General features: G+C 34.9%; 1 protein-coding gene and 1 long non-coding RNA gene across 2 annotated transcripts in view; one reads left to right on the top strand and one right to left on the bottom strand.

Annotated features, from left to right (window-relative positions):
• Nucleotides 1-12,500, bottom strand: part of LOC115222227 (intraflagellar transport protein 80 homolog) — a 522,946-nt gene that overhangs the window by 338,060 nt on the left and 172,386 nt on the right. The window lies entirely within an intron of this gene.
• The window catches only part of LOC118767105, a 15,132-nt gene continuing 7,830 nt past the window's right edge, over nucleotides 5,199-12,500 (top strand). Inside the window, exon 1 of the long non-coding RNA XR_005003000.1 lies at nucleotides 5,199-5,213. This is a non-coding gene — a long non-coding RNA (uncharacterized LOC118767105). The remainder of the gene's footprint in view (nucleotides 5,214-12,500) is intronic.

The raw sequence follows: 12,500 nt of genomic DNA, 5'->3' as shown, positions 1-12,500 counted from the left end.
ATGAAAAGGACTAACCTCTGTGCTACATTAAATAATTAGCCACTGCTTCTGTATTGAGTGCGTTTTACTCATACACGTAAAGTGAAACACACCTGCACATACACACACACACACACATCTTTTATCTTTTGCTTGTTTTAGTCACTGGACAGCTAAGCCCCCACCACCACCACCACCTTGAAGAATTTAGTCGGGCAAAATGACCCCAGACCTCTCTTTTTACTTTTTATTTTAGTTATTTACTTATACTATTGGCATCTTTTGCCAGGCTAAATTTCAGGGATGCCAACAAACCAACTCCACTTGTCCAGCAGAAGTAAAACAAGCAGAAAGACACACATATACATACACACACACACACACATATATATATATATATATATATATCATCATCATCATCGTTTAACGTCCGTTCTCCATGCTAGCATGGGTTGGACGGTTCGACCGGGGATCTGGGAAGCCAGAAGGCTGCACCAGGCTCCAGTCTTATCTGGCAATGTTTCTACAGCTGGATGCCCTTCCTAACGCCAACCACTCCGTGAGTGTAGTGGGTGCTTATATATATATATATTATAGTTGGAAAATACCGTTATTTTATATCAAATCTAATTTTGATTCAATATCTTTTTCTCCTCAATTTTTCTATATTTGTTTATGGTATTTTTATACCTATAACAATATTTTTCAACTACCATTTTCATATACTTATTACTTGCTCTGGCTGTTTTTTTTTTATGAATATGATGAATCTTTATTAGAAATCATTCTTTCTCTCTTTTTGGACCTCTCAAAATGTTTGAATTGTTCTCTTTTCAACTTCGCTCAGATGATATAGATGAATCCAGGGCTATAGCAGAGAAAACTTGCCCAAGATGCCACATAGTGGGACTGAACCCAAAACTACATGGCTCCTTTTTCACCACATACCTATGCCTACAATAGAATTGCATTATCTCTCTGATACCATAGGTTTCTTGCATGGCAACCTACATTTATTCAAGCAGAGTTTGGAGTAACAATGATACTGATTTGGTGAGAGCGCCAACAAATAACCCTTCTGTCAAATGAATGGTGGAATGTCATTAATTATACGTCAAATTTCTGTTGAATGAATGAATGCAGATCATTCAGCAAGAAACTGATGATACCAGAAAGATAACAGGAATTCTGTGAAAAAGAAGTGTATGTGAGTGTGTGTGTGTTTGTATATGGGTGTGTGTGTCTATATATATATATCAAAAAAGAACACAAGTGAGGTTCAGAACTAACATCTGTTTCAGCAGCATTTTACATGCAACAAAATCTAACAAATGCTCATGCAGAGAAAAAGCAAAATATCCATTGATGAACATCTGTATGAGTACAAATGTTGCATGTAAATGCACTGTACACACAAGTTTAAACTGGTTCAATGGCTGATTAGTTCAAGAACTGACATGGAAACCATGTCACCAGCTTCAATAAAATCAACAAGAGGCACTCAAAATCTTTGGCTGATTTTGTATGCCAATTGAAAAGGAACATTAAATATGATCTCATGTGGTCCATAATAAGACATACACAACCATACAATGTCCTTTCCAGGATGCAGACTATGCTCTGAAGTATTGCTCTGCATTTTGTGGACCAATTAGAAGCTCGTTAATAAGATTTCAGAAAGACTAACAAGATACTTGCATGCAACTAAATGCACTGTTGCACAATACAATGGGCATGAATTAGGGTAATCATTGAGTAAATTAATAATCATACTTTACCTAATTGTACAGATGAATAACCACAACCTCGCCATTCTTATAAACACTATGCCACACTAGTTACCAACACCACTGAGATATACCTTGGCCTTGGTATATCGCTTAAAGTGAGGCAAATACCAACTTGTGTCTCTCAATACGTATCGCTATCCATGGAATGAAAACACAACAAACCTACGTGTAACTACACTGGATATCCTCACCCTGACACTGATGTTTTCTACAGGTTCTCAGTTGCTTAACTAGCCATTCATTCAAAAACAACCCATCTACTCTACACACCACTCTAGACTGTATATGCATGCCATTATGGACTGCATATACAATCCATGTGACTAAATGGTATATAAAATCAGAGACTATGTACACAGAATTGATGTGAATTTAAGTCATTTCGTTGTTTCAACATTACATTGTGTAACTGTATTTGCCACCTCATCTACTACATAACATTCTTGTGTCTTCCGCATGTGAGTCTGATTCGTCTAGCAGTGCCTACAAGGTTGCATATTCATGCACAATTCTGTACATACACATGCCTATCTTTATATATAAAGCTGAAGTTGTCTGTATGTGGCAGGTTTGGTAGCCTTCAACTAGCACTATCTCCTTTGAGACCCTGTGGTGCAAGTTGACCAAAATTAAGAGTATTATAGAAGAAGGCTTGCTCTTCATTTCGTAGCAGAAAAAATTCAAATCAGACCATGTTAACACCAAAAATTATTTACATCAAAAAGATCCTTTTTTTCTATGAAAATCCCTATTTTTTATGATTTTTTTTACAGCTGTGTCGCCATTTTTCGGTTTATTTCAATCAGAAAAATGTTCACTTAAAGAGAATAACAAGCTGCATAATACAAAATTTTTACTTTTCAAAAATTGGGTACTGATTTTATTGATACCTACATAATTCTGTGTACGAGCATATGTGTACCAGACCACATGTGTGTGTGTGTGTGTGCTTATATGTGCATGTGTGTTTGTACAAACAAGAGTACATACATCACACCGCATATGTGTGGGCATTTGTATATCTATATCTACTAACGGTTATATGTAATAATATTTTTCACTGTGTTGTGTATTCATTTCTTTTTCTTTCTCATCTTTGTTAAGGATCTTCTATAAAAATGAAGCTGTATCCTGTAATTTGCCATTTCTATATATGAAGACCAAGAAAAAAACATGCAGAAATAAGTTATGTGAAATAGAGTTTATTTTAATGAGATGCTTATTGAAATCACCTGAGGAGACACATCTACACTGAGAGATATAGCTAAACCAGTGGAGCAGTATCCCACCAATGAGTGATTGATGCTAGAGGGGTCAAAACAATTGTATTGATCAATAAAGATTCTCGTATCTTCCATCCTCTATCTCTCATTAATTACAGTGCTGCCGGACTGGCTCTTGTGCAGGTGGCATGTAAAAAACACCATTTGAGTGTGGTCATTGCCGGTACTGTCTGACTGGCCCTTGTGCCAGTGGCACACAGAAAGCACCCACTATACTCTCGGAGTGGTTGGTGTAATGAAGGGTATCCAGCTGTAGAAACCTTGCCAGATCAGAATGGCGCCTAGTGTAGCTTCCTGACTTGCCAGTCCTCAGTCAAACCGTCGAACCCATGCCGGCATGGAAAGCAGATGCTCAACAACAATGATGATGATGATGATGAACAATAAATAACTTCACATATAAGCAAACATGTGGGGGAAACAAAGAACTCACACTTGTTTCTCTGACAGAACTGTAGGGCTTTTAATCAAACAAATCAAACCGAGTGCCAATTTCTTTCTTGACGTCTGGTACGTATTGTATTGGTCCCTTTTTGTCAAACCACTAAGGTACGTGGATGTAAACAAACCAACACCGGTTGTCAGAGAGTGGTGGAGAGACAAACAAAGACACATGCATACATATATGAAGGGATTCGAAACAGGTTCCATGTACCAATTTCACTAAGAAGGCATTGGTCAGCCCAGAGCTATAGCAGAAGGCACTTGCTCAAGGTGCTGTGCTGTGAAACTGAACCCAAAATCATATGGTGGCCAAAAAGTCGTGCCTTTCAACCAGACAGCCATGTCAGCACCTTCTGGCAATGCACAAGGGAATGTATAAGGAAAATATGTAGAGAAAAAATCACCAGAAGTGCTTAGGGTTGCCTCTTGTGTTTGTTCAGGTTAGGTAAGTTGTTTTGCTTATTTATTTATACATACACACACATAAATACATACATAAACACACATGCATGGCTAAGTGTACAAATACATTCATGTGTTTGTGCATACATATACACACACACATATACACATGTTTCTGTGTGTATGTATGTATATATATATGTGTGGTGTGTGTGTGTGTATATATATATATATATGTGTGTGTGTGTGTGTGTGCGTGTGTCTGTGTATGTAAGTATATATATATATATATAAATATATATAAATCTATGTGTGTATTTGTATGTATATATATGCATGTATGTATATATATGTGTATGTATATATACATATTATATATAATATACTATATAAATCTATGTGTGTATTGTATGTATATATATGCATGTATGTATATAATATAATGTGTTGTATATATAATATATATATGTGTGTATATATATATATAATATATATATGTGTGTATATATATATATATATTATATATATATATATTATATATAATATATGTGTGTGTTATATATATATATATATATATATATATATATATATATATGCATGCCTATGTCTGCATGTGAGTATGAAAGAGAATTTCAAAAGGGAATATTTGTCAGAACTGAAATATTGATGCAACCAGTAGGAACCGGAACAAAAAAAAAATGTGTCTTCAATCAGACTCAAATACAGAAAATAAAAAAACAATCAACAACAAAAAAAAAAAAAAAAGAAAACTAATAAAATAATATCAACAATACCCAAAAAAAAACCACCACCTATCCAAATGATTTATCTAAAAGTATCCAAAATCATATTGGTCCATTTCTGAGATGAGACTCGTCTCTTTTATATGATGCTTGAAGAATCTAACTTCATAGCTAATGTAGCTTTGATATGGTGCTGTGGAACCATGCTCCAACTGTGGACAGACATTAGCTTAATTGATTATAGTTCTTGCACTCATTTATCATGAATGAAGAGCAGAGCTTCAGGTAGTGCTTGAGTGGAGTTTCGGCAATGAAATGATATCAGGACAGATTTAATCTCAGAGGGTTTTCGCTGTAGAAATATTTCGCAGGTAAAGTACCATGGTTTATTAGGGATGGAGTGGAAAAAAAACAAAGAAAACAAAATAGGATGCAAGACCAGGAATAAAAGTATTACAAGGTATGTCTACAAGGAGATACACATGGACAAAACATCATAATCATTTTAACATCCCCTCTTCCAGACTATACATACATACATATATATATATATATATACACACACACACAAGGTATGTGTTTTGCAAGTTCATGGAATAAACATGTATATACAAAGGTGTTGGTGTGTGTGTATATATATATATATATATATATATATATATATATATAGACATATATAAACACACACACACAATAAAAAAAATAAAAACAAATACACATTATTTCAGAAGCTTCAGCCAATCAACTGCAGCCACAGGGTGGGTCAAAGCTTTGAAGCTGGTCTACATGTATTTGATGTATGTGAGTGGGTGTGACTGAGTGTGTATACACACACACACACATACATATATAATATATATATATAATATATATATATACAGACATTACATATATATACACATATAAACATATATATACATAAACATACATACATATATATATATATATATATATATATACACACACATATATATACATACATTACATATATATACACATATAAACATATACATACATAAACATACATACATATATATATATATATATATATATACACACACATATATATACATATATCTACATATATACAAGCATACATCAATATACATACATGCATACACATAAATTCACACATACTTTTTAGCAGAGCATAGGCTTATGAAACTTTTATGCAAGGAAAAAATTTCAGTGACATATATATATATATATATATATATATAAGATAGTGGTACAACAATGCATCAATATTTACTGGAAATAGCAGTCAATAATATACTATACTATAGTAAAGCCTCACTGTATATATACATATACTAGCAAAAATGTTTATGGGCGACAAACATAAAAAATTTCATCATCTCTGTAGGAAGAACATTAAACAAATGTAAGAATCCAGAGGTGGATAATCTAGGACTTAGGTTTCGATCTTCCCAAATTATGCTTGTTAATGTAAATTTGATTGGTTCTCTTCAGCTAGATTCACCTAGACAAAATTTCAAATGTCGCTCCATCAATGCCAGTGTATACTCATCTGAGCACTTGGCCATTAACAGACCGAGAACGGTGAAAAAGTTTCCAAAGAAAATATTATTAAATAGTGCTATACAGTAGTATTGCTTCCCAGTAAAACAAAGCACCATAAGGTTAAAGTATAAATATAAGTTAGCAGTACAACAATGCACCAATATTTACTGGAAATACCGTTTGATAATATACAATGCTATAGTAAAGCTTCACTGTATATATATATACTTTAACCTGGGAACCAATACTACTGTATTGCACTATTTAATAATTTTTTCTTTATGAGTGGCTGTGTGGTAAATAGCTTGCTTACCAACCACATGGTTCCGGGTTCAGTCCCACTGCATGGCATCTTGGGCAAGTGTCTTCTACTATAGCCTCGGGCTGACCAAAGCCTTGTGAGTGGATTTGGTAGACGGAAACTGAAAGAAGCCCATCATATATATATATATACATATATATACGTGTGTGTGTGTGTGTATGTGTGTATGTTTGTGTGTCTGTGTTTGTCCACCAACATCGCTTGACAACCAATGCTGGTGTGTTTATGTCTCCATCACTTAGCGGTTCAGCAAAAGAGACCAATAGAATAAGTACTAGGCTTACAAAGAATAAGTCTTGGGGTCGATTTCTTCAACTAAAGGCAGTGCTCCAGCATGGCCGCAGTCAAATGATTGAAACAAGTAAAAGAGTAACCTTTTAGTATTCAGATTATTCAGTCGAATTAATTAAGAAGCTCGTTGGCTAATTGTGACACCAGCGCCTGTCACTAATATACATTTTTCAACAAACTCAGTCAAATTTACAGATATGTACTTGCATAGCAAGTGAACTGATCTGAGATCACATGCTGGAATGAAAACAATTGCAGCGTGGAATTGTTTTAAATGTTAAAGTGAATCCATTAGATTCACTTCAACATTTAAGTTTAATTTGCCAAAATATTTTTGTCACTTTGAGACCTCAACCTGTTCACTGACAAAATTCCATGCTGCATCAAATTTAATGCTAATTTATTCACCTTGTTTTGAATCAAGCCTGCATTATCTCATAGCTTTGATATTTTAATGATGTGATTGTTTATTTTTAGAATGACATTGTAGGGTAGGTGTGAGAGGCTGGATCTGGTCAGTTTGAAAATTAAACAGGTAAACTATTAGTGCCAGATATTGTTGTTGTTTGTTCCTTCTCGAACCATGCCTGGCTCATAAGGGCCGGTTTCCCAGTTTCTTGGCGTATAGGTTCCCCACCTGGATGGGACGCCGGTCCGTTGCAGAAGAAAAGAGAGAGAAAGTTGTGGCAAAAGAGTCAGCAGAAGTTTGCCATTACCTTCTGCCGGAGCCGCATGGAGCTTAGGTGTTTCGCTCATAAACATACACATTGACTGGTCTGAGATTCGAACCCGCGATCCCTCGTCCGCGAGTCCGCTGCTCTAACCACTAGGCCATGTGCCTCCAGTGCCAGATATGGTCGGTTTGAGTAGCAAAAGGTTAACGAAAAAAAAAAAATGGGGAAAAAAATCACTTGCTAAAAGAAGACTTCCAAATGACAATAAATTTTTTAATTTGGCCTATTTTAGAAAGACACACTTTTGATTGAGCAACTTTCTGACGTGAACTTTGAGTTCTTGAAATGCAGACTTTGCATCTTTGAAATAAAATGCTTTAGAAATTAACAAACAAATAACAGAAGAAACAGTAAATGAATTCTCTGCCTAGATTGTTGTTTTTTAAATGAGTACCTCAAAAACAAACATTTCAGAAAGCAGAGTTAGCTGAGCCATCAGGTTTCTTGTTTGATAATAGAATAGATGTGGTGGGGAGGAAAAGAAAAGCAAAATCTGGAATAACAATATTTATCTTCTGACCTAAAGAATAACAGAACATTCATTAAGTAAGCGCAGCAGTTTACCTCTTTGTGAAGAAATGCTTGTTTATGTTGGAAGCTGTGTATTTCTTTATTCTGTCGAAATAACACTTTCTATTGATTCCTTCAAAAGAACCACGCTTCTAGTGGAGTATATCAATACATGCATACGTACATATATACAAACACACACACATATATACATACAGTATGTATATATATATATATATATATATATATATATATATATACACATACATATGCATATATATATATACACATATGTACTTATATAAATATATACACACATATATATACATGTAAGTACATATATACATATACATTTATACGTATCATATATACATATATACACATATACATACGTAGACACATAGATATACATACATATATATACACATACACACACACACACAACACACACACACACACATATATACACATACACACACCACACCACACACATATATATACACATACACCACACAGATATTTATACATATATACACACACACACACACACACACACATATATACATACATGTATGTATATATATATATATATATATATATATATATATACCACATAATATGCATATATTTATACACATATGTACTTAGATAAATATATACACATATATATACATGTAAGGACATATAGTCTTATATAAGTTATATAGTATTACATATATCATATTAATACAAATATACATACGTAGAACACATAGTAGAATTACATACATATCACATATACCATACACACCACAAACACACACATACACACACACACATATATATATACACATACACACACACATACACACACATATATATACACATAAACACACACAGATATATATACATATATACACACACACTACACACACACACACACATTATTATACATATACATATATATACATATATATACATATATAATATATTATATATATTACAATACAAACAACCTGCTTTAAAATATTACAAGTATATTGAAAGTCATATTCTGCCTCTATTTATTGTTTTGTCTTTCTCAGCTGCTTAGGAATTTTGTAAATAGAAAGTGTCTTGGGTATTGATCAAGTGAGTAAATAGCAGGTGGAAGTAAGGAAAACCATAGGCAAAAACAGTTTTATTTGCTGTATGGTGACAGTGTTACATTGTTTCAACTTTTGTTTACCTTTTGTGCTAATCAATTCAAAAGTGCTGTTGACAACGACAATCTCTAAGACAATGACATTGGCAACGAGAATGATGATGATGGTTATGATGATGATAGAGCTGAATAAATAAATAGATGGATTGATGGGAAGCTAGAATGAAGGGGGTGGGGTAAATGAATAAATAAATAAATAAATAAATGCAACTACATTAATTACAAAATTTCTCTGATCTGCGAGACAGATTAAAAAAACCAGCAACTGAAGTGAAACCAAAATAATCAGAGCTTTGTTGTGTGCGAAGGTAAAGAATTGCATTGAACTTTATTTGGAGCTTATGTTTTCCACAAGGTTATCGCAGAAACAAAGATCTCAGACATATTCTTTCATGATCAAAGACCGTGGAATTGCAGACGGATTTATGAACTGGATCTGTCTGCTCCAAAATTCTTGGCATCAAACTTTATTCGGAGCTTTTGTTTTTTTCCACGAGGTTATTGCAGAAACAAAGATCTCAGACTTATTCTTCCATGATCAAAGAGTGGAATTGCAGACGGATTTATGAACTGGATCCATTGGCGCCAAATTTCTTGTCCTGAACACACAACTATCAAGTCAAAACCAGGAAGAATAAATAGGAAGATTCTTCTGTGTTTAATGTACAGATAAAGAAACAAAAGTGTAAATGTGGAAAGCATAATAGCAATCTTCAAATGCATTTTTTTTCTCACATGTCCTAAATTTTACGTAAGTATATAAAGATATATTCCTGTTTGTTTTATGTTCAGTTATAACAAAAACAATTTTACATTAATCTGATGGGTTACTCTATACTTTTGTAGAGTATAAATTTATTATTCTTAAACTAGAATGTTGTTGACAGGGACTTCAAAGTTTCGGCCAGTTAAGCGATTGTAAGACAGATGACAATGCCTTACTTGAAGTCACTGCCAATAATATATATAAAGATTTGATCAAAGTTGGCTCCAACATTGGAACCAACTTCATACATGCATAACAGCAATCTGGCAAATCACCGCTCCTCTAAATGAAAACCTTACATCTCATTGTGGTTTTGTGGTATGGAGCAAAGCTGGCCTGGCTGTCCACTCAAGAAAACCTGTAAATGGTGGCCTGCTCATCTAGCCAGCAGGCGGGGGGGGGGGGGTCATTTGAAAGCTAAAACAATGCAAAAAGCATATTGTGACCAGTGATGTGTAACAACATCTGATAGCCTGGTTGGTCATGTGATCGCATGAATGATAAATATCTATTTCTTTATTGCCCACAGGGGGAAAAAACATACAGGAAACAAACAAGGACAGCTGGCAGAATCGTTAGCACACCGGGTGAAATGCTTTGTGGTATTTCGTCTGTCTTTATGTTCTGAGTTCAAATTCCGACTTTGCCTTTCATCCCTTTCGGGGTCAATAAATTAAGTACCAGTTGCGTACTGGGGTGGATCTAATGTTGGTCCTGGTGCCTAGTGTAGAAAAGATTATTTAAAGGCACATTGGGCAAAATGCCTAGCAGTATTTCGTCTGTCTTTATATTCTGGGTTCAAATTACACCGAGGTCAACTTTGCCTTTCATCTCTTTCAGGGTTAATAAATTAAGTACCAGTTGTGTACTGGGGTAGATCAAATTGACTGGCCCTCACCCCCAACACTTCGAGCCTTGTACCTAGATTAGAAATGATTATTTTTTATTATAATCTTTTTTTCTCACTTACTCACTTTGGCTCACACTTTATTTTCCCATTCATCTCCTCTCCATTCAGCATCCAAATATTGTCTGCTATCAAATGTCTCCATTAATTACCGGTATCCACCAACATGATTCTTGTTTACAGAATTTCAGACAGGAGGAAATTTCAAGAACGTGATATTATATGACTTTCCCTAAGACATTGGAGACTTAATGTGACAGAGGAATACGGATCAAAGAAGGAACAAAAATGTAAACTGCTGGTCAAGACTGTACCATTCCTCTGTATTTGGCGCCAAGAAAGAAGAAGTGACAAAGTCAGATCACAAAGTGTAGAAGACCTGACAGGTGAGAAGACAACAGATTAAGATGAGAGGGAATTTACCATAGTTCCGATCTTGTAAATCATGGCGGCATAGAATAACAAACATTATGGGAATGATGATGATGATGATGATGGGAACAATAGTGGCGATGATGATGATGGTGGTGGTTATGATGATGATGACAACGTCAATGGTAATAGTGGTGATGGTGATGGTCGTCGTGATGAGGATGACAATGATAATGATGCTGGTAGTGTCAGTGGTGGTGGTGGTGGTTATGATGATGACGGCAACGTCAATGATGATAGTGGTGATGGTGGTGGTGATGATGAGGTTGACAATAATGATGATGCTGGCAGTGGCAATCGTGGTGGTGATGGTGGTGGTTATGATGATGGTGTGATGATGATGACAATGATAATGATGATGACAATGATGATTCTGGTGACAGCGGCGATGATGGTGATGATGATAATGCTGGTGATGTCAATGATGGTTGTGATGACAATGATGTTGATGACGACGATTATGATAGTGATGATGATGATGGCGACAACAATTACGGTGCTGATGATTTGCACAATGACAATGACGACGACGACGATGACGACAGAGAAAATATAATTCAAAATATGAAGATGAAATTGTATCCCCATGACGTTATCACCATCAATATTTCCGCATCCGATCAGAAAAGAGCAAATAAAAAGAAACATCGCACCAGTCAAGCAGAACTTAGAAATGTTAAAATATGTAAATTGTGCTTTATGGATGTTGCTAAAACATGATCATAATTACAATGCCCACCCCAACTCCACCCCGACTCACCCACGTCTAGGTCTCTGGCAGATCTGTGTCTTCAAATAATTTCTGAAGAATTCATTCACCCATACATTTATGCATAAACAAAACTATAAACACACATAGCGTAGGCTCGAAATGTAAAAGACTTTTTCTATTCCTGAGCGTTATACTAATACATCTGTTTGTTTTGTACACCACCTGTCTTCGTCTTTTGTTGTTTTTTTTGTAAATTCTCCCTATATATATATATGTGTGTGTATATACGAGGGTGAGTCAAAAAGTAATGCCATTTTGTTTAGGACAGGTATAATTACCAACACAGGAACATGTATCATACATCAAAATGAAGCTGGTACTCTGTGGATCACATCCCTACTTCTCAACATAGTCACTGTTTCTCTCAATAGCAATGTTCCACCTTCGAATGAGAGCATGTATCCCTGCCCTGTAAAAT

This window comes from Octopus sinensis, linkage group LG19 (genome assembly GCF_006345805.1).
Source record: "Octopus sinensis linkage group LG19, ASM634580v1, whole genome shotgun sequence".
Lineage (NCBI taxonomy): Eukaryota > Metazoa > Mollusca > Cephalopoda > Octopoda > Octopodidae > Octopus > Octopus sinensis.
Note: the sequence above shows the minus strand (reverse complement) of the source record. Positions and strands in the feature narration are given on the sequence as shown.